The sequence below is a fragment of the Nomascus leucogenys genome, chromosome 9, assembly GCF_006542625.1.
Source record: "Nomascus leucogenys isolate Asia chromosome 9, Asia_NLE_v1, whole genome shotgun sequence".
NCBI classification, from domain to species: Eukaryota; Metazoa; Chordata; class Mammalia; order Primates; family Hylobatidae; genus Nomascus; species Nomascus leucogenys.
Genome location: NC_044389.1, coordinates 50,142,540 through 50,164,323, shown reverse-complemented (window position 1 = coordinate 50,164,323; position 21,784 = coordinate 50,142,540). Strand labels below are relative to the sequence as shown.

General features: G+C 41.9%; 1 protein-coding gene and 1 long non-coding RNA gene across 2 annotated transcripts in view; one reads left to right on the top strand and one right to left on the bottom strand.

Moving 5' to 3' along the window:
• The window catches only part of SCFD2 (sec1 family domain containing 2), a 527,816-nt gene that overhangs the window by 55,339 nt on the left and 450,693 nt on the right, over positions 1-21,784 (bottom strand). The window lies entirely within an intron of this gene.
• On the top strand, positions 8,018-20,446 carry LOC105738269. The gene is made up of 3 exons (XR_001114043.2): positions 8,018-8,089; positions 10,622-10,894; positions 18,318-20,446. It is a non-coding gene; the product is annotated as an uncharacterized LOC105738269 (long non-coding RNA).

Genomic DNA, 21,784 nt, shown 5'->3' with positions numbered 1-21,784 from the left:
TTAAAATAATTTTTTATTCTCTTAAGCAGGCTAAGCAGTTGCCATTGTAATTTTATTGATTTTACTCTTTTGTTCAACAATCTTCACTCTCAATCTAGATCAAAGTAACCTAAATGGATAAGGTTTCATTGTGTTTCAAAGCCAACTCATCTTAAATATTGCTGGACTCATCATCGGTGTTCAACAATATTCCAGTTCTCCTCTTCCATGTGTGGTACGATTTTACTCTTCTCTGAATGAAGTAGGGATTGGGCAGTAAAACATGAGTGGCAGGGACATGTGCCACTTCTGAGCTGAAGCCTTTAGAAGCCAGTGTCTAATTTACCACTCCCCCTTTTACCTGCCTCAGTGATCATGGAAGCCAGGGGACTTCTGGATGTCTGGCAGAACCCTCATAGATCTGAGGTGGACCCACAGCACAGTGAAGAAACCAGCCATCATTTTAAACTACTGGGATTCTGGGGTTGTTTGTTATTAGTACAACCTAACAGATACAAATGCCAACCCTCCACGTTCTAGGTGAAAAAGAAAATGAATAAAGAATCTATATAGCTAATTAGAAAATAGAAACAAACATTAATTGGCCATTATGATATTTTAGATATTTACATGTTATCACACCTAATCTTCTTGGTATTGGCAATACTGAGAAGTAGGTATTATTTCCATTTTATTTCTATGGAAACTGATGTTCAGAATTGCTAGTAAGTGACATAGATGAGTTTCCAATCCAGGCTTGTCTGAATCTTGTGATTATGCTATGTTGTCTATAAAAAGCATATGCAACTAGATTACCCTAAGGGCCAAACATGGGAACACTAGGAGGGAAAGGCATTCAGTCACTGAGTCATTCTCCAAAAGGGATAGGATGCTTACTATGCGTCAGGCATTGTGCTAGGAATCTCAGAGTGAACAAGACAGTTCTGTTGATGAGCTGACAATCTAGTGTGGGCAACAGACAAGTAAAGTGGCAATTTCATTATGGTGTGATAAGAGGTAAGGATGGGTTTGGACTTAAGAGTACACTCAAAGGAATGGAAGAAAGAAAAAATGAAAAAAAAAAGCAGAGAAAGGAAAGCTAGGAAATAAATGAGGAATAATGGCCAAATAAAGAAGCACCATCAATGTCATCATCTCTTCCTGTCCAGATTTGCACACATTTGGTAAGAATATGCCATATGTTTCACCCTGGCACACATAACTCTGGTGGCATGCTGCCACTGGCTGGTGATATCAAAGTCACCTGTGAAAACCAAGAGAAGAAGCTCTGCTCTGCTGTTAACAGCAGTCCCCAGCCCAGCTGGCTTAGGAATTCAAACCCAAGCAGGGAGCCTACATTCCCTCTAGGGCAGCTGGCACCCCCAACTCAGGAGGACAGAAGGGCAATTTGCTTGCTAGTCTCCCCTGCTGGGCTATGACTCTTGGTCACATTTATCAGAACTTTACTATGCCTGACCTGCAAGCTACTCAATAAATGTTGATTGGTTGCCTGATAGAATGAACAGCTGTTGGGGTGGAAAGGTGCCTAAGGAACCTCAGGTGCTGTAAAGCATCAAGAGGCCTGAGCCCCTTTAAAACCCAGCCAAGGACCCCAGAATGGCTGGGGCTTGTTCCGACTACACTCAGCATGTATTAATAGATCTGCATTCTCAGTTTCACAGGGAGATCCCTCCCACATGGAAATTAAGAAATAAATATCTCTCCTGAGTGGAGATGTCAGAGTATGGGCTGCTAGGTCACAATGTAGGACCATGTGATCTAGAGAGACAAGTAAGTCCCACATTTGAAATTGAAGGCACAGTCCGTATCTGGGCATTTTGTCAATCTAACTATAGAAGGGTTAATGCATAAGGTAGATTAGAAGATGACCCGGGAGGACTCTTGTAATCTAAGGATTCCAATTGCAGCTAGAAAGAGGAATGTAGCTGAAATGACAGGAAACATGAACCACTGCTCGTAAGTTCAGATTTCAGAAGGGCACCCCTGTGTCCCTATTAAACTGATTTTTCTGAGGGCTCAGCCAGGGAACAATTTGTTTTGTGGTAATGGGCAAAGGGACTTCTTGTTGTAGGACTAAGCACGTACAGGAGAAGACACAAACCGATCTGACAAAGGGCTAATACCCAGAATCTACAATGAACTCAAATTTACAAGAAAAAAACAAACAACCCCATCAAAAAGTGGGCGAAGGACATGAACAGACACTTCTCAAAAGAAGACATTTATGCAGCCAAAAAACACATGAAAAAATGCTCATCATCACTGGCCATCAGAGAAATGCAAATCAAAACCACAGTGAGATACCATCTCACACCAGTTAGAATGGCCATCATTAAAAAGTCAGGAAACAACAGGTGCTGGAGAGGATGTGGAGAAATAGGAACACTTTTACACTGTTGGTGGGACTGGAAACTAGTTCAACCATTGTGGAAGTCAGTGTGGCGATTCCTCAGGGATCTAGAACTAGAAATACCATTTGACCCAGCCATCCCATTACTGGGTATATACCCAAAGGACTATAAATCATGCTGCTATAAAGACACATGCACACGTATGTTTATTGCGGCACTATTCACAATAGCAAAGTCTTGGAACCAACCCAAATGTCCAACAACGATAGACTGGATTAAGAAAATGTGGCACACATACACCATGGAATACTATGCAGCCATAAAAAATGATGAGTTCATCTCCTTTGTAGGGACATGGATGAAACTGGAAAACATCATTCTCAGTAAACTATCGCAAGGACAAAAAAACAAACACTGCATGTTCTCACTCATAGGTGGGAATTGAACAATGAGAACTCATGGACACAGGAAGGGGGACATCACACTCCGGGGCCTGTTGTGGGGTGGGGGGAGGAGGGAGGGACAGCATTAGGAGATATACCTAATGCTAAATGATGAGTTAATGGGTGCAGCAAACCAACATGGCACATGGATACATATGTAACAAACCTGCACATTGTGCACATGTACCCTAAAACCTAAAGTATAATAATAAAAAAAAAAAAAGAAAGTGTGGAAGGGACGAGCATTTTAAGGTAGAAAGAGTAGATGCCACCCTGTGGGAGTAGGAATGAGCATGTTCTTTAGGGGAGGACTGGTTAAGAACCTTGGGCATGCTCTTTCCACTGTTAGAAATGCCCTTCTGTTGTAGGGACATGGATGAAGCTGGAAACCATCATTCTCAGTAAACTATCCCAAGGACAAAAAACCAAACACCGCATGTTCTCACTCATAGGTGGGAATTGAACAATGAGAACTCATGGACACAGGAAGGGGAACATCACACTCCGGGGACTGTTGTGGGATGGGGGCGGGGGAGGGACAGCTTTAGGAGATACACCTAATGCTAAATGACGAGTTAATGGGTGCAGCCAAACAACATGGCACATGGATACATATGTAACAAACCTGCACATTGTGCACATGTACCCTAAAACCTAAAGTATAATAATAAAAAAAAAAAAAGAAAAAAAAAAAAAGAAAAAGAAATGCCCTTCTGATCCTGTGCCTGGTAAACTCTCCTTCTCTCTGATATACCAGCTCAGATGTCCCCTTTCCCATGACACCTCCCTTGATTCCCCCTGGTCCTAGATAGCAGTTTTACAGCCTAGGTTCTGAGACCCTCTATCCAAGCCATAAAAAAACATGCTAAATCCTGGCATTATTTTTTCCTGCAGAAGAGAAGGTAGCCTCAAACCCCTTTTCAACACAGTTCCAGAAAGATCTTTACAGCTGACAAAATTAATTAAGCACATATTAACTGAATACCTACTATGCAGCAGGTAATTTCTAGGGGATGTAATGGTGAACAAGACAACATACATACCTGTTTCATGGCTCTTACATTCTAGCTGAGGAGACAGATAATGAACAAATAGATATTGTAAGTAAATGTTAGAACATAATAAGTGCTAAAAATATAAACAAAGCAGTGCATGGCAGAGAGGGTGAACAGCTTTTCTGACATTTAATTCTGCTTCTTTTGGTGGGTCTTTCTATATAACAGAGGCTGGAAAACTAAACACTCAACTTCTTGGACTTCTTGCCCAGAAGCTGAGATGCTCCCTTGGTAGTCTTAAAAAGATTCCAGAAATACAATGTTGAATTATCACCCCACTGTGTTAAACGTAACTGTCTTCATCATTGGACAGGGAGTATTGGGAAGCCAGACACTCACTCTGTTTCACTTATCTGGCACATAGAAGGCACATACCAAATGCTTGCTGAATGAATGGCTCCATCTGAAACAGACGGCCTAGCTTAAACAGAGGGCCTGCCCTGATAGGGATGAGGGAAATTTACAAAGTTAGGATGTGGGCACAAGTTACCCACTGCACAGTGCATGCTAAGAGGCCGTGTGAATATACTACAGGTTAAGTACCCTTTATCCAAAATGCTTAGGACCAGAAGTGTTTCAGATTTAAGATGTTTTGATTTGGGTTTTGGAATGTTTGCATGATACTTACTGGTTGAGCATCCTTGATCTGAAACTCTGAAATCTGAAATGCTCCAGTGAGCATTTCCTTTGAGTATCATGCCAGAGCTCAAAATGTTTCAGATTTTGGAGCATATTGAATTTAGGTTTGGGATGTTCAACCTGTGTATACTAATTAAAGAGAAGCTACTGCTGATTCTTTCGCAGGGCCAAGAGTTTGATGAAAATGGTATATGAGAGGAAAGATTTTTCTAGTGTCTATGTGTGGTAGGACTGGAGTATACAGAAAGTGGAGGAAGAGAACTAAAATCTTGACTCTAGATGGTAGAAAGTGGGTTGCCAAAGAAAAGGGAAAAGAGCAGGCAGAAGCTACAGAATATTTGGCAAAAGATTAGCTTTTTAGTTTTTAGCCAAGGGACAAGGGGGAGAGTGGGATGTGGGACATAACAGAGAACTTGGAAAGCGTGTGCTAATTTGAAAGAAGTTGAGAGTTCTGATTCCAGCACCAGTGTCATGCTAGAGGAACTGGGAGCTGCTCTGGACAGATGTGACTATCTTAGCTGGAGGTGCTGACTTAGGAGAGGTAGAATCATGTGGCTGTTAGGAGGAAGGGCCAGGGAGCCAGGGAGACTGTTATGAGTCCTGTTCTGCCATTCATTAGTTGTGGGGGCCTGAGCAAGTTACCTGACTTCTCTGAGCTTCATAAATTCAATATGGGTGATAAAAGTACCTCCTTCATAGGGTTGTTGGGGAAATAAATGAGTTACTGTATGGAAAGCCCTTGAAACAGTGCTGACACTGAGAGAAAGGCAACTTTGTTAAAGTTACCTTTAGGTAGCACTCTCAAAGAATGACATCTCAGGAGAAGTACAGAAGGGAGAGGGACTAAGGTCCAGGGAGAAAGTATTTCACTCTACTTAATATAACTCAAAACAAGTGGGCTAGTAGTGGCTTGGCCTTGGAAATACTCTGAGCATTTTGATATGAGAATATTCCTCATCAAAATGGGATTTGCCTATATAGGAAAGCTTATAGATAGCTAAGGATATGACCTATATAAACCTGCCATGGAAAGTAAAAGCAAAAATTCCAAACATCCCATATTAAAGAAACTGAAACTCATGCCTTAAACAAAACAAAACAAAACAAAACAAAAACCCTGTTAAAGATAGGCATTAAGCTTATGCTAGGTATATGTTTTAGTTTGTTCTGTGCTGCTATAACAGAATATTTCAGACTGGGTAATTAATAAAGAACATAAATTTACTTCCTCACAGTAAATTAATGGATGTGGGAAAATCAATGTCAAAGTGCCAGGTGAGGGCCTTCTTGCTGCATCTTCACAGGGCAGAACCAGCTGTAGCTTCTCTTTAATTGATACATAGTATTAATCTGGCCTTCAAGCACTCACTATGCAGTGAGTAACTTGTGCCCATATCCTAACTTTGTGAATTTCCCTTATCCCTAACACGAAGGGTAAGAGAAAACCAACCCCCTCCATAGAGCCCCTTTATAAGGGCACTTAATCCTCATTCATAGGGAGGAGCTTTGTTGGTCTAATCACATCTTAAAGACCCCACCCCTTAATTACTATCCTACTGGCAACACTTGAATTTTGGAGGGGACACATTCAAACCAAACCCTAGCATATTAGGCTGACATGAAGAGAGACCCTGAGCTCACCATGCAATGGCTCTGTATGACCCATCCTGGCTTCCTTGTTCTTCTCCCAACCCTTCAATGTGCCTAAAATAGAATCATGTGGGAGGGCTGAATTCAGACACACGGTATACCTTTATTTTTAGCCCATTGAAAACATTTGTTTACCAAACAATCACATGAAATGAAAGCCTAACTACAAGAGCTCCAGGATGTCAAAATGTTAAAAGTGCAAACAATTATTTAGCAGATAAAGCCTTAGAAACTGACAAGGATAATGAGCACTAAAAATATTCTTAATGGGCCTTATTGAATGATAGATAACATTTGTAATTTTAAACACATTCTGTCTCTTTTAGTTGTATCTGGATTAATATAATTATATCATATGAACTCTCAATATTTATTTTATGTCATTGTGGACTAAGACTGAGAAATCTCTTGTTTCTTTATTCATACAAATTATGTATTACTGCTTATCTCATTTGTCAAAAGATTTCCATACTGCAACAATGTTATTGAGTTCTATACCAAAAGGTCTGTGGTTGTGGGAGAAGACATTGAAATTATATTGCTTTTATAATAACCATGTCTTAGAAATGTTAAGTTCTTTCTTATGCCCAAATATCTGGGACTTAAGAGAAGAACCATGACAAGTAGGGTTAAGCACTAAAGGAAGAGACCATAAGACAGAAAAAGATAATAGCTAACTATATTATTCAGTTCTTTAGAGCCCATGCCAGAGAACTACGCAACACTGTAAAGAGATAGATGTCATGACTCTTTTATTTAAAAGATTGAATTACCTATGTCTGCTGTTCTAATGACAAATTTATCATCTAAATTTTGCTCTCAAGGACAAAACTGCCTGGTCTCTCTTTTCACATGTTTAACATCATAGATACTCTATTTCAACTTTTGAATTTAGTTTTAAATATATTTCACTAAAGTGCCTGGGGACTGTTGCCTAATGCTTGATCAGAGACATCCCTCTGAGGAGAGCTATAGGTAGGTGAAGTAACCTCCAGGTTAACTGGTGGAAGGAGAAGGTGGCCTCCTTCTGAAGTCCCCTCCCTGGAGTCATTCAATGTCTTTGAGCTACTCAGAGATAATCAAACCTTCCGTGTCCACCTAGCTGCAGATATTTCTTGGCCAACTCCTGTATCAGTAAGTAATGACTGAATTAATAATATGGAGTAATATGCAGTCACTAAAAAAGGTCTATAGAGTTATCTGAAAATAACTAAGACATATTAAGTGGAAGAAGCAAGCTGTGGAACAATATGCAGAATATTGTCATAATGCTTTAAAAAGCTCTATATACTTCTAAGCATTTCTTTGCAGATAAATTTGTATGTGAATACTTACAAAAGAATGTAGAAGACTACATCAAACCTGATGAAAGGGGTTACATACGGAAAGGGGTGAAATTAGAAAAAGAGATCTCAAGAGGGACTTGTGTTTTTATCTCTATTGTTTAAATTTCATTCGAGATCACATTCGTATGCTATAAGCATTATGAATCTTATTCAATTATACATTTAAATTATTTTTCTTTAGAGAACTAAAGGCACAGCCCAGAAAATCTGGTTGGAATGCCTTGTTTTTATATCCCCAGCCCACACTTAAGATTTTCTCTCCCAAAATCCTCTTCCCCTCAACACATATATTTTAACTTAGTTTGGTAAAATAATTCCATATCCTTGTCATGGCAATGAGTATGAGGATGTTAACACTGACCTTTTTACAGATGTTTCTTTTTACTTTAATACTTACTGCTCATCCATGGGAAAATGAGTTGTACTTCTGCTAATGTCAAGGGCAAGACTCAAATTCAAAAAACATCACCGCTACCAATAAACAAAACCAAAGGGAAAGGATTCCTTATCAACAGACAGTTACAGCTCCCACTAGGACACTGCCTTCTCAGAGGCTTCAGTTATCAGATATTCCCGGACATACATTCCAAGCCATGAAAAATAACGTAAGTTTCAAATGGGATGATTATTTTACTGACTTTAAATTTAATTCTCTTTTTCTTTCTCTAACCTTTCAGTTATAGAAAGACTCATGAGAATTTTAACATTCTTTTCTCTTTTTTCAAGAAGGAATAATGAGTTTGGGATTTATATGTCGAACATTTTGGGGGGTTATATTCTTTTCTTTTCCCCAAATTAACTGATTTTAAAAAGCAAATGCTGCATCCTTTTAAAATAATCTTCTAACTTTTTTAGTTTTAGGAGAAAATAAAACCACACGCATTTGGAATAAGTAACTACCATGGAAAAATGAAATAGGTTATTTGCAAAAAATTGAGACAATATGACTCTTGCTTCAAAAGCATAGAAAATTATCACAGGTGGCTAATGAATCTCTTGGCATGGTACCAGGGATCTGCATTTTTAATACCACAGTTAGTTCTGATGGTTTGCCAGCTATGTTTTCCTTGTTGGTATAAAATGCATTTTCTAAAGCTGTGATTATCAGCCGTGAACATTACAGGTTGATCTCAGAATGCCAAAAAGATCCTCAAGATCTCATAGGGAAAGATTCTAAAATTTTCCATTTAAAAAATAAATATATTCCATTGAGTACTTTCAGAAGGATAGGAAATGGCATGTTTCAAAATTACCAAAGTATTCTTACTCTAAAAAGGTTAGGAACATTTGCCCTTTACTTCCAAAAAAACACAAGTTTGATGAAAATACCTAAAATTCAGAGTTCCTTCTTAAGCAAAGAGAAAGGAGTATCAGAGTTCTCAAGAATTTTTCTATAATTAGGAATAAAAATTACCATCATAACAACTAAGATTAGGGTCATAAACAATCACTATGTTTTTATCTCCTTAACCAAAAATATTAATTATGTTTCTGTAGTTTACCATAATAAAGCCACTTATTTTAATTTCTAGAAAATCTTAAGAGTTAAAAGAAATAAGCTCTCATCTTTTAAAAATCCTCAGTTACCAGGATTGGAACCTCTTAGAACAAAGGATTAGCATTATTACTATTCAGGACTCAGGGATTGTTTTTCTTTGAGTCTTAGGTACTTAGGGTTGGAAAGCTGGGAGGATCAGGAAAGGAGACATCAGAAGAAAAGGGTAATAATCTTTGGAATGAAATTGGTTGGGCATGTCAACCTCAGCAGGCTCGAAGGCACTGTCCTATTCTATTTTTGCATCTCTGTCCTGCTGACAGTTTCCAGCCCATGCAGGCTGCTCACTGCGCCCTGGTGTATGTGAGCGCTTTCATTCAGGCCATCTCAGGGACTCAGCTGTCAGAGCTGAGTTGGCTCCTGCACTGTTCTTACAGGCTTTCTTCTCCCTAATTACATATATTTGATCACTCAGCTAGAAAAAAGTCTTGGCAAACTGCACTACAATAATCATTTCTCCCTTCAGCTCACCATCAAGAAAAATATCTGCCATAATGAACTCAAGATTCACTGAAGGATGGCCATTCGGAAAGAGCTTTCCATTCACGGGGAAACTGACAGACAGAAGCCAGAAGTCATTTCATTATTTAGAGCGAGCTCCGGCCTTCATAGGCTTATGGCAGGTGAAACTCAGGTTCCATCAGGTATAAGTATTGTAAAAATACCAATTCTCTACAGATTAATCTAGCAATTCAGTACAATTTCAATGAAAATCACAAAGTGAAGTGTGTATGTATAATTTTACAAATTGATTCTAAGACACCTATGCAAGAGCATATGGTTAAGAATAACCATGAAAAGTGTGAAGAAGAACAGACTCATTATACATATATTGTAATTAAGACAGGGTGGTATTGGCACAGGGATAGACACATTTAGATGAATGAAACAAAGCAGAGGGCCCATGAACAGTTCCACGCACATATGGAAACTCGATATACTACCAAGATGGCACTGAGATTCAGTAGGGGCAAGGATGAACTACTTAGCAAATGGTGTTTGCAAAAAACCAACATAAAATTTCATCCCTAGATTACAAATTTCATGGAAAAAAATACAGGTGTATTAAATACCTAAATGTGAAAAGGCCAAAACTTTAAAATTTAAAAAAAAAAAAATTGAAAGATACCATGAACAGAGTGAAAAGCTAAGCCTTAAGCTAGTATAAGGTATTTGTAACATAAAACCAACAAAGGATTACATAAGCAAACAAAGAAATCAATAAGAAAATCAATTGGAAAAATACAAACAACCAAGTAGAAAAATAGCCAAAAAAAAAAAAAAAAAAAAAAGCAGGCAAATCCTAGAAGAAATCATGTGAATCACAAAAAATCATGTACAAAAAATTCTTTACACAGGGTCAGGGAAGAGAGAATGACACAAATTTAAAGGTGTGATACTACCCAAATCCACACGGGATACAGCAGAGGCCGGAACCCTGAGGTGGGAGAGTGTAGTGTTGTAAATAAAATAGAGGGATTAAACAAGATAAAGGCTAAGACATGCCTGGAACACAGCAAGTGCTCTGTTAATGCCCTTTCTCTTCCCTCTTTTGTCCCCCTGGCACATGGCTCTTAATCAGCAGAGCCACAGCTTTCCCAGCACTCTGACAAACGTCCATGAGCCCCCAAAGACTGGGAAGTAATGATGATGCAGCTGCGGCACCATAAAAGAAACAAGTGATTTCAGTCAAAGGGCCTGGACTCACGAGCCGACAACTTTGGACAGATTCTTGAACTCTCAGCCTCAGTTTCCGCTTCTGTAAAAGGAGATAACTACAGTGACCTTAAGGTTATCTTGAAGATGCCAATGAGCCAGTTAAAATGCAATTTAATCTGTACAGAATTAAACAAATGTAAGTCAGTGCTAATATTCTGTTCCTAGTGGGGACATGCCAAATCTCTTTACTGCAACCAGTGGTTCACATATGGAAATACTGCGCTAATTTCCAACTCCTACTTCTATGTATGGCTTGTTAACTCTGGAGGATGCAGCCATCAGCATAAGCAACCAACAGAAGAACACGCTGGATCCTCTCCTTTTCCTGACAGTGTGTAGTCTTCATGGGGGTGGACAGGCTAGATTTAAAACAATGGGCGGATTGATTATTTTTCTGCATCTATTTCCAGGGTTGTAATGTATATTCTCTTTCTCCCACATCCCGCCTTCTATTTTCTTCTCCCTACACAGGCTCTTTTAATACAAATTAATTAAAAGCAGGCATCTTAAGAGGTGGCTTAAGAAGACTCCTGCATCATCATAGGGAGTTAAAATTCTGAGCAAAAAGCCTTCTGGAGGAGAAGCATAGGACAGGCAGCCCCAAGAGTGGACTGGATAGATGTTGCCGAGCCACCAACTCTCTGAGGGACCTGAGGCAAAGCCAGGTGACCTCACTGGTGCTCCACGTTCTCACCACAAGTTCTATAGGACACTCAAATACTCTCAGGACACCAGTTTACTACACACATGCACATGCACATATTTTACATTTCATTCAAAGGGTAAAACATAGACTCCCTCTGTTCTATAAATCTACAATCATGTCTGAGCATTTTTTACATAAATCTTTCACATAAATGTTTTACATGAATACTTCGACTTATAAGTCCATATTTTAACAGTGGCATCTTTTCCAATGTGTACATTATGGAAGTGTGGTTGGGGTGCAGAGCCTAGGAGCTCACGGACTGCATAGTCCTGTTCTTTATGGACGCATTGCATTCATCTCCCACAGCCATTTGTAGCTTCAGCTGTTTCTGAAAGCAGCCACTTTCCCTTTTGATGTCTGAGGTTCATTATTTTCATTTTTGACTTTACCAACAGGTGTTCTCTCTTGAACTCTTTCCTACATGAGCTGTCTTCCCTCAGGGTTCCCACGGACAGGAGAGTTTTTCCTACAGTGTTACTGAGAGGCACAGAGAAATCAGTTCCTTCTAGTCCACTGGCTCCGCTCTCAGCACTGCAGTCTCTTGTGACCATGCTGAAGTCTCAACGTTTCCCCCTTCTGAGAACATGCAGGGACAGAAGGGTGAACCACAAGGGCCAGACCTAATGCTCCAGGAAAACAATGAAAGAACAATTTTCCATCCTTTTATTTAGGGCTTAAGTAAGCCAGGCCAGTAACACCAAATTGTGAGAGTGCACAAGATGTTTTTGAACCTTGGTGCAGAACCCAGAAAGAAGTGCAGCCTCTGGGGACAGGGTCTTGGACTAGCCATGTGAAGCCTGGCTTTATGTCAGGCCTCTCAAATGTGCTGTACAAAGCTACCTGCAGGTCTACTCTATGCAGAAGGGGTGGACTGATGGCACCAACAAACACATCTGTACACACAACAGTGCAGCAGACACTTGTGGACGGGGTATGAGACAAGATGAAGATGCCCTCAATTAAATCTGAGGGCAAAAGAAGACTGCCCAGAGAGTGGCACTAGCATGGCAACAAAATATTTCAAAATATTAATGGGTTTTACATACATGCATAAAATCACATTTTTCTGACCTTATAACCCATTTCAGTCATTTAGGTATTAGTTTTTAATGCTTGTGGATACTTGAAAAATTGAAAGAGGCAAAGTTAGACTTCTTGTCCCCAAGACTGGAAATATGTCCCTTGGTTGGGAGTTGGGTGGTGTTGAATGCAGTTGGGGTGGAAGGAGAGGAGAACTAACGGGAAAACAAAGAATAAGCAAATGTTCTACATTCCTGAGAAAAGGGGCCCTGCTCCCTAGCCATCTCTGCAGCAAAGCCCTGGGGGGAGAGAGAGAGAATGCTCAGACATGTTTGTAGGTTTACAAAGCAAAGGGAATCTATGTTTTACCCTTTGAATGAAATACAGGAAAGCAAAATACCTAGAGCAGAAATGGCTGTGTGATACGTCAGACAAGGTCATAGAGTTTTCCATGGCCCTGCACTGCCCATGGCTCATGTGGCATGACTGTAGGTGAAACCCAGAATGGACTCTCAAGGTGCCCTGGGCTCCCTTCCTCAATGGCTGAAGAGGGCTTCTCTTGACCTAATGGAGTTCAAAAAGACTTGGGGATATAGTGAACTGGACCCCAAAAGCCTTTCAAACAGGAGCTAGGGGGCACCCCCCAGGACCTTGTGGACTGACAGTGGAGGATCAATGAGACAAAATGTGTCATAGAGATGCCTTCAGGACAGACAGCACTGGGGAACAGATACCAGCTCCTTACAGTCTTGGCCTCCAGATTAGACATGACCCTGGAAAAAGGCGATGGGGGACCTGGAATTACCAGACAGCAATTCCATTCCCCCACTTAGTGGAATGGGAGCACAACATGTAAATTAAAGGAATTAGAGAAAAACGTTTAAAGTTGCATTTGTTATACACCCGAACATTTATCCTGAGACTGATGCCCACTACACTGGTAAAATCAACCCATAATAGATGTGTTTAGTTTGGGACTAACACACTCTAAGAGGTGGCTTTGATTGATTGATTCATTCATTCACTAATTCTCTCCCTCCCTTCCTTCCTCCCTGACTCACCAGAGCCAGCCATTCTGCTGAGTATTAGCAATGTTTTTCTTTAAAAAACTCCAAACACCTATTTTCTACCCTCAAGATTTAATAGTTTGGCTAAGACACGGAGAAGCATAGAGAGGCAGAAACAGAAACACTGACAACTAAATCTAATGCAACATGGTAAGGTCTATAACCAACATGCATACTACATTGCCTAAGAGCACAGAAGAAGGCTTGTTAACCTGAGACTAGGAAATCTTTGAAAACTGACAACTCCAATCTAGCCAACCAGTACCCTTAGAAAGACTAACTTACGACTGGAAAGCTGTAATTGACTCAATTATATTGAAAACTGGGGGGGTGTGTTGTGGCAGAAGCATCATCTGCATACTGACTATCTGTAGGATCCACCTCATTTTCCAGCCCCCTAGCAGTTAGGAAGAGTCATGTGATTAGTTCTTGCCAAGAGTCTGTAAGAAGTGATACTCCAAAAGCTTACATGAGACCCTCCAGCTCAGCTCTTCTTCCGCCACCATAGTGTCTGTGGAGACCTCAAGATGGTGCAGCTTTGAGCTGTCTGAGCCTGCATCAGCCTGGATCTTTGAGAAAATATGTGAAACACAAACCTCACTGAGCCATATTGAACATGTAAAATCAGCAAGAAATAACATCTTAATTGAATTAAGTCCTTGAATTTTTTTGGTTAATTTGTTACTGCAGCAAAACTTAATGGCGATGGAGGATTAAAAAAGGGAGCTGGATTACAAAAATGCATTTCAACACTGTGCAGAGGAGAAGGCGCTCTACCCCCAGGTGATCAGTATCTTAAGAACAAACTCCTGAAAGAGATGATGGAGTGGCAGGCCACAGAGTGATTATCTGTACACGGAGACAGTACCTAGAGATGAGCTCAGATGCCAGGTTGGTAAGAGAAGCCTGGACTAGAGGCAGAAGACAGGAGGAAAGCAGGAAAGCCACACTTCTACTTTCTCTCTGTTCATCTGTCTGAGTAGTAGCCCAAAGCCACTCCCTACTGTATCCCCTCTCACCTCCCCATCCCCTCTCACAGCCCCATCCCCCCTCACACCCCCATCCCCTCTCACACCTCTGCCCCAAATGGTCCCACGGGAGGCCCAGACAGTAACACACCACTATCAGGCGTCTTTCTGGGGGACAATCTAAAGGCAGCTGCCCTCCTCTCTGCAGGCCCCTGCAGTCTGCTCCAAGGGAATGAACAGCTTCAGACTTGGCACCTTACAAAGTCTGACAGCTCCTGAGAGAGAAAGCAAGTAAGTTCAACAAGGCCAGTTTAATTTTACTCCAGAAAAAAGTTTATCTTCTTTTCCACAAATAGTAAACATAAGCTTTAAAATGTTTCCATTATTACTGCAATAGTTAATTTTAAAATTTTAATTTCTTTTGAAATAGGCAGTAATCACATATGGGCAACATCTAGGTGACGCCAGCAGCATGGAGCTGCTGCACGGATTGCTGAAGGCCCCTTTCTTTCCTGATACATAACTCATGATTTAGCGTGGAACAGAAAGGTTTACAGCATTACAATCTGTTAGAGATAAGGGGACACATTATGGAAACCGGTCCATTAGAAAAATGATGATTCTTTCATTCCCTAAATGTCACTTACCTTCTCCCCCACCTTTTCCCAGATAAAAATAGAAATCTTCATGTGACTGAACCATTCCCTGGGAAAGTCATCAAACAGAAGGGAACCAGTGATAAAATGAATGCTAACATCTTGAAATCTAGTAAAAGTATCTTTTTAGTAGCCACAGATAGCAAAAAAGTGTTTATAACTTTAAAATGTCCCATAGGCCTAGCAACTTTCTCGGTTGGGTAGGGTGAATATAAAGGCTTGATGGAAAAGTAACGACAAATGAATAACAGTAACAACAACTACAACACCTAGATGGCTCCGTTATCTGAGTATTTACAGAGTGCCTGGTAGTACTCGGTGCATTACCTTCCTCAGTCCTCACAGTGAGCCCGTGGGGGAGTTACTATCATTGCCTCCACATGGCAAATGAAACACTCTAAAAGCAGCCATTAAACTACAGTAGTTTCCAACTATAGAGTAAAGAATGTGTATCTAGGTTAGTTTGCTTTATAACTTATAGACCTGGTGTCAGTTTATGCCAATGACTGTGACTTGGACTAACATGGGATAGCCAGGCTCAAGTAGACCAAAAAGGGAAGGAACCTCTACTACGTCTACAAGATAGACAAGTTCACAGACAGCGCTGGGCACCAACCCTGCCAGCTATGAATATTCCCGATCTAGGAATAAAGAAACAAGCTCAGGGAGGTTAGATCGCTCTCTAAAGTCATGCAGCCCCTAAAGGTGGTGTCAAGGGGAGTCAAAGCATTTTTTTTAGCAACTCCCTGTGAATTCAGTTTCCTTATTCAGGAGACAGGGATTGTGAGGAATGAATGAGAAGATGAACCTGAAACTGCTTTGTCAAGTGTCAAGGGCTGCACAAGTGTGAAGAGGATGGTGGTAAAATCCCAGGAGAATTAATCATCAAGAAGATAATTATCAATGGACTTACATTAGAGTTTATCCAGAAAAACTACTTCATCCAAGCCAACAACAATGCCAGGACAGCATTGAAATGAAAAGGCTGGGCAGGAACATTTGATAAATAATAAGATTAGCAGTGTACAATAAAGGACAGATGGGCACTTGTTGATTCTTGTTTGGTCAAACACCACTTTATAGTGGAGTGGCTGAGACCATGGACTCCTGAGCCAGGCTGCCTGGGTTCAAATCCTGGTTCTGCCACCTACTAGCTATGTAGCTGTGGGCGAGCTGCCTTACCTTTCTGTGCCTCTGCTCCCTCATGGCAGATGGGGACATTGCAAGTACCCATGGCTGGGGTTGCTGTGACATTCACAGGCAGCACTGGGAGCAGTGCCTGGCATAGAGGGCTGCATCTAAGCACGAGCTGCTCCCACATACATTTTCCATTCTTGACAGTTAACTTGCTTTTTGTCACCACAACCTCCTCTTCAGTGGCAGGTTGTCCCCAAGTCTTTGGTCTCTCACCTGCCTGTGGAGGACCGGGCTTGATGGGTGGGAAGCAGGCCCCATACCAGGCCAGTCTGAGTGCCTGTATTCTTCTACCAAGTATGTCTTTAGCCTCATCTTCCCATCTTCCTCAAATCTGTGGAAGGTGAGGAAGATGACAGAAGATTACAGGCACTCAGTTCCAAAGATGGAATGCCTCTGGAAGGTGAGGAAGTCGGGCGGGTGGCTGCAATCCAGCTCCCTTGGGAATTCACAGTTGTAATCTTAACTTGAAAATATTCAGTTGGGCCATATGAAATTGCTGTTTTGGTAGGTCGAAAATGGCTGAAAAGCAGGAATTTCATATTCCACCACCTGATCCACATGGGCAAACAGATCAAAAGCTCAGAAAAGCAGCAAGAGAAAGGAACAAGCAGTCTAGCAAAAATCATAAAGGGTGAGTCCAGAGAAAAGTAAATAAAATAACCATGGCTTACACAGCTGCATCAGAATCAAAGAAATGCATAAATTAAGTCCAGGATCTAATCATGTCCTTTAGCACAAACATCAGCTCAAGGAGCTGGCGGGTTTGCAGATGTACACATCTGACTAAAAAGTGGGAAGAGGAGGGATTCTTCCAGGCCATAAAAGAGACATGGAAGAGGCTCTGTCCTCCCTCAAGAAGTGGCTCCTATCTGCACGAGTACACACTCCTCTTTCATCTGTTGCTTTTCCTCCCTGTCCTTTTCATCCACAAAAGAGAACCTCCACCCACCCCTCCTGCCCCTGACGTCAAGCCGTCTCCCACACAGTACCCCATTCTTGAGACTTTCCTCACTCCATCTGGCGGCTACTTTCCTCCCACCTTCGAGCTTCACCTTTGTCCTCTCTCCCACAAGGGCAGCCCTGTTTAGGAGGAAATAGAGAGCAGACAGGGGCTCAGCTGTCCACAGTGGGCAGCTGGGGTTCCAGGATGCTCCCTTTATACTTGCATTGGACAGGAGAGCTTAGGGCAGTGGGTTTTCAGAACTGTTTACTGTTCAGTGCTAAGGGCAAGAGGTCACCCCAGCATCTTTCTCTTCCAGCACACCTTTGGTCTTCTTGCTACTAATTTTGCCGAGTCCCATTTCCCAGAAGAAAGAGAAAGACTATAATATAAGAAACAGATCTCACAGCCTCCATGTGAAACAATGATTATTATTGCTAATATTTATTAAATGACTACTAATGTGGTAGAACCTATGGTAAGCCCTTCATGTCTTCTATAACATTTAACTTCTCACAATGGCTCTATAAAATAGGTGCTGTGCCCAGCCTCAGTTTTCACGTGTGGGAACTGAGGCACAGAGGGGTTAAGTGATTTGTTTCAGGGAACACCACTGGTAAGTAACAGATCTAGAAGTCCAACCAAGCAGTTGAACACCAGAGCCTCTGCTCTTAGCCTTACTCTAAATACCCCTGAAAATTGGCTTTGTGTTTCCATAACCTGATAGGACATTCATAAAAAGACCCCAGCAGCAGATTCTACCTCAGCAATGTGGAACGGAAAAAATAATGTATTTATACACAGAAAAATAAAAGAAAATAGCTTTTCCATGATGACTATGGGACAAAGGCAGTGGTCAGTAATAATGATTTGGGGCTGAGAAAAATATCCCTTGCATGCCCAAGTTAGCATGCTCTAATTGAAGGAAAGGCAGCTACTTGGCTGTGGGAATACTTCCTACGGACAGAAGATAATCCCTTACATTAACCTGGTGTCCCACAGTAGGCTGTGATACCTATTGCTGTGGTCAGCAACACCATGGAGGCTTCACTGTGGGACTTCAGATTTGTTGGTGAAGAGAAAGCTATAGGGGTCCCACTCTCCCTCCCAGCTGGAGGTCTCTGAGATGCAACACGAGGAGCCTTGGAATGAATTTCTCCACAGCCAGAGCTCTAAATCTGGAAGAAGCCCAAGACTACTGCTGGAGCTCACAGAATGGTCATCCCTGGAGCAGCAGCCGTCTCCCCTACATCCTACCTGCCTCCCCATCGTACTCAGAAGGCAAACCTCCTTCCCCTTGGAGCCTGGAAGGGGAGCTGTGGCTGAGGAACCAGAGCAAAGCAGGGTGGCTTCATGACAGAGGTCAAGGGGACTGCGTTACATAGGGCTCTTGATGGCGAGTGACAGAAATCCAGCTTAAATTATCTTAAGGAAAAGAGGAAAATGTATTGGCTCAAGTAACCAGGCTGAGGGAAAGGCAGGTGGCCACCAGGGTCCTGGGACAGTGCAACAAGGACTTGGAACCCACCAGGCCCTTTCTGTCTCTTGCCTCTTCTCTCTAAGGCTCAGTTTAACTCTCCTGCAGATTGGTGGCTTCCTTGCAGTATAAAAACATGGCTGCCAGCTGCTCTCATGAGCACCTCTTCCCAGCTTCATGGTTAAGAAGGAATGCTCTTCCTTCCATTCCAGTTGGTAAAGTCCTAGACAAGAAAGCCAAATGGCCCAGTCCTGTGGGCAAAAAGGTGAAGCGCTATAAAAGACAGTCCCCATTAACATCAAGTGGGGGAAAAGGAAGAGTAGCTGCCCATGAAGGATTCTCAGAAGGAGGGCTGGGTCCCCGGCAGGCAACAGCACAGATGTCCACCAGGTAAGGATCTTCCAGTCCTGGGCCCCCAAAACTCTGCAGTATGGTGGGAGCTGCCCTGGGTGAGCAGCAGGGGAAGAGAAAACAGGGATGAGACAGCAGGGCTGGAGTTGCTGAAATCCTGGCAAAATTCGATTTGTGGTCAGAATGAAACATGCCTTCATAACTCAGGTCTTCAATGCTTTGGGGAACTCATGTGGCTTGGGAGACTGAAGGCACACAAGAGAGGAAGGCAAGTGGATCAGAGACACCCCACAATTCCAGAAACCACCCTGGGCTTCAAATGCAAATGTTGCTGCCACGCAGAAGGAGTGGGGTTGTAAACATAAGGGTTGGAAAAAAAAAACCAAACGCAGTCTGGTTGCAGTATTTCCACCTGAGCCCTGCAGAGCTGTTCTGCCAGACAGTCTACAAAGCACGCACCTGGGTCTGCAAGTGCTGGGTGTGTGCTTCTATTTAATAAATAACCCTGGCACACTGTATAAACATCAGATGAACATGAAAGCTGCAACATCTGGAGAACTGTCACCATCTGCCACTCTGAGGGGAGCATTTAAAGAATCAGCAGGATAGGAGCAGTATGTGGCCTGAGTTTAAAAAAAAAAAATGTTGGCAGCTGCTGCCAGCTATCAGTTGCTGAGAATAGAAGTGGTTCTTCCTGACGTGGCAGTTTATGGACTTTCACAAATCCTGGGTGACCCCTCACAAAGGCGGAGGCCAACATACCAACCGGCTCCAATGGCCGTCACTCACCAAGTGCGTTTACAAGGCTTTGTTCCTGTCTCTTCTGTGGCCTCACAATGGCAGACGCACACCAGGTCCCACAACCAGAGAAAAAGAGAGGGAGGTTACTCGTGGAGATGTCAGAAAAAGTACTGCCCTTGTGCCTGACTTCTTTGATTAAACCCTTGTTTGATTTTGTCCAGAGAGGCAAGACTTCAACATGTAGCTCTAAGTGCTGGGCCAGGCACCCCAGGTTTAGATGAAAAACTAACGCTGATAGAGGTATGTGTTTACATCAGACCGAGGTTATACTTACATTTTTCATTTGTTAATATAAATCTAAGTCAACCACCTCAAGCGGGACTCAGCAAGGGCTGCTCTTTATTAATGGGCTGGCCGTTGCTGTTTTTAAGAGAGTGCCATTAACCCTAACATACGGGCTCCTTGTGTAATTGAACAGTAAATGTGATTATGATCCCAACTGCCATCTCCAGGCACTCCTCGGAACACACGTTCTTTGTACAGGAGAAATAAAGTCAGACACAAAGGAAAAAAGGTTCATTTTCTCTTATTGTATAAAAATTGTTCCTTTAGATTAAGCAGGGTTATTCTTATTCCCCAAGGTGAGAAGCAAAAACAAAGACACTTTTAAGTCCAATTAGAAAATACACTCATGCGTAAACATTTGATCCCAGTCTTTATTACAAGGTTATGAACTTGTGCTTACATATTAAAATCTGACTGAGCTGTGAGGCCCTTTTGTTAATACTATAAGGCAGGCTCCACGTGTTTGTTTATTTCTGGGAAGGAAAGAATTAACTGGGCTCTTATCCCAGCTCTGTCTCAAATCAGGTACTTTCCTCACTTATTAATGGAGGAGGGGAGAGTGCTGGACAAGATGTTTTCTGAAGTTCCTTTCAGCAGTAACATTCCATAACATGGTGACATTTTTTATGTGCTTAAGGAGTTGTCATGACTGACCTTTCATTACGGTTTCACCCCCACCCTCAACAAGTGACGTTCGTCAGATCCAACATCCCCGTGTCTACAGATCTCACAGCCACCATAGGCAAAAGGACAAAGGAACAGCTCTCGGAGGAGCGGCTCTAACTTGGGACTAGTTGAGTCCCACATCAGCCACCCATGGCCAGAAATACGGCTATGGCTAGAGCAGAGGACAGGCGTCTCTGCACAGCTCTCCTGTTCCCCAGAGATGCCTTGCCATTCCATCTCAAATGGCTCTTATACTTTTTGGAAAGCTCTACAGGTAAATACAGTTCAAGCATGGAGGTAATTTACCATAAATAAGAACAATAAGCTGATAATCACTGTTAATCACATTTAAACATTAACCTGAACTCATTATGTATTAGGCATTATGCAAACTGCTTTATGTGTATTATCATGTGTAATCCTCCCAATAACTCTTGACAATTGGTATTATTACACCTACCTCACTGATGAAGAAACTAAGGCTTAGAGAGGAAAAGTAATTTGCAGTGTCTCATGGTTCAGAGGTGGTCACGTTGGCATTTGAATCCAGACAGTCTGACTCTTGAGTCCATATGTTTAACCACTATGCTATGATGCCTCTTACAAGACAGGCAGACAAGCAAAGCTTTGGACAGGATTTAAAGAGGCTTTGGTTCTAGGCTCATTCTGTAATGGCTGAGTGACGTCCAACAGGTCACTTTGCAAGCATTGGCTGCAGTTTCTTTCTGCCTGATAATAGGAGGTTGGGCTGGGTCAGTGCTCCTCAAAGCGGGGTATATGGGCTGCTCTACCCAGAATCACCTGGGGTGCTTATCTGGGCTCCATTGCAGATGTATAAAATCAGAATCCCTGGTGATAAGGTCCAGGAATCTATCTGTTGAACAAGAAC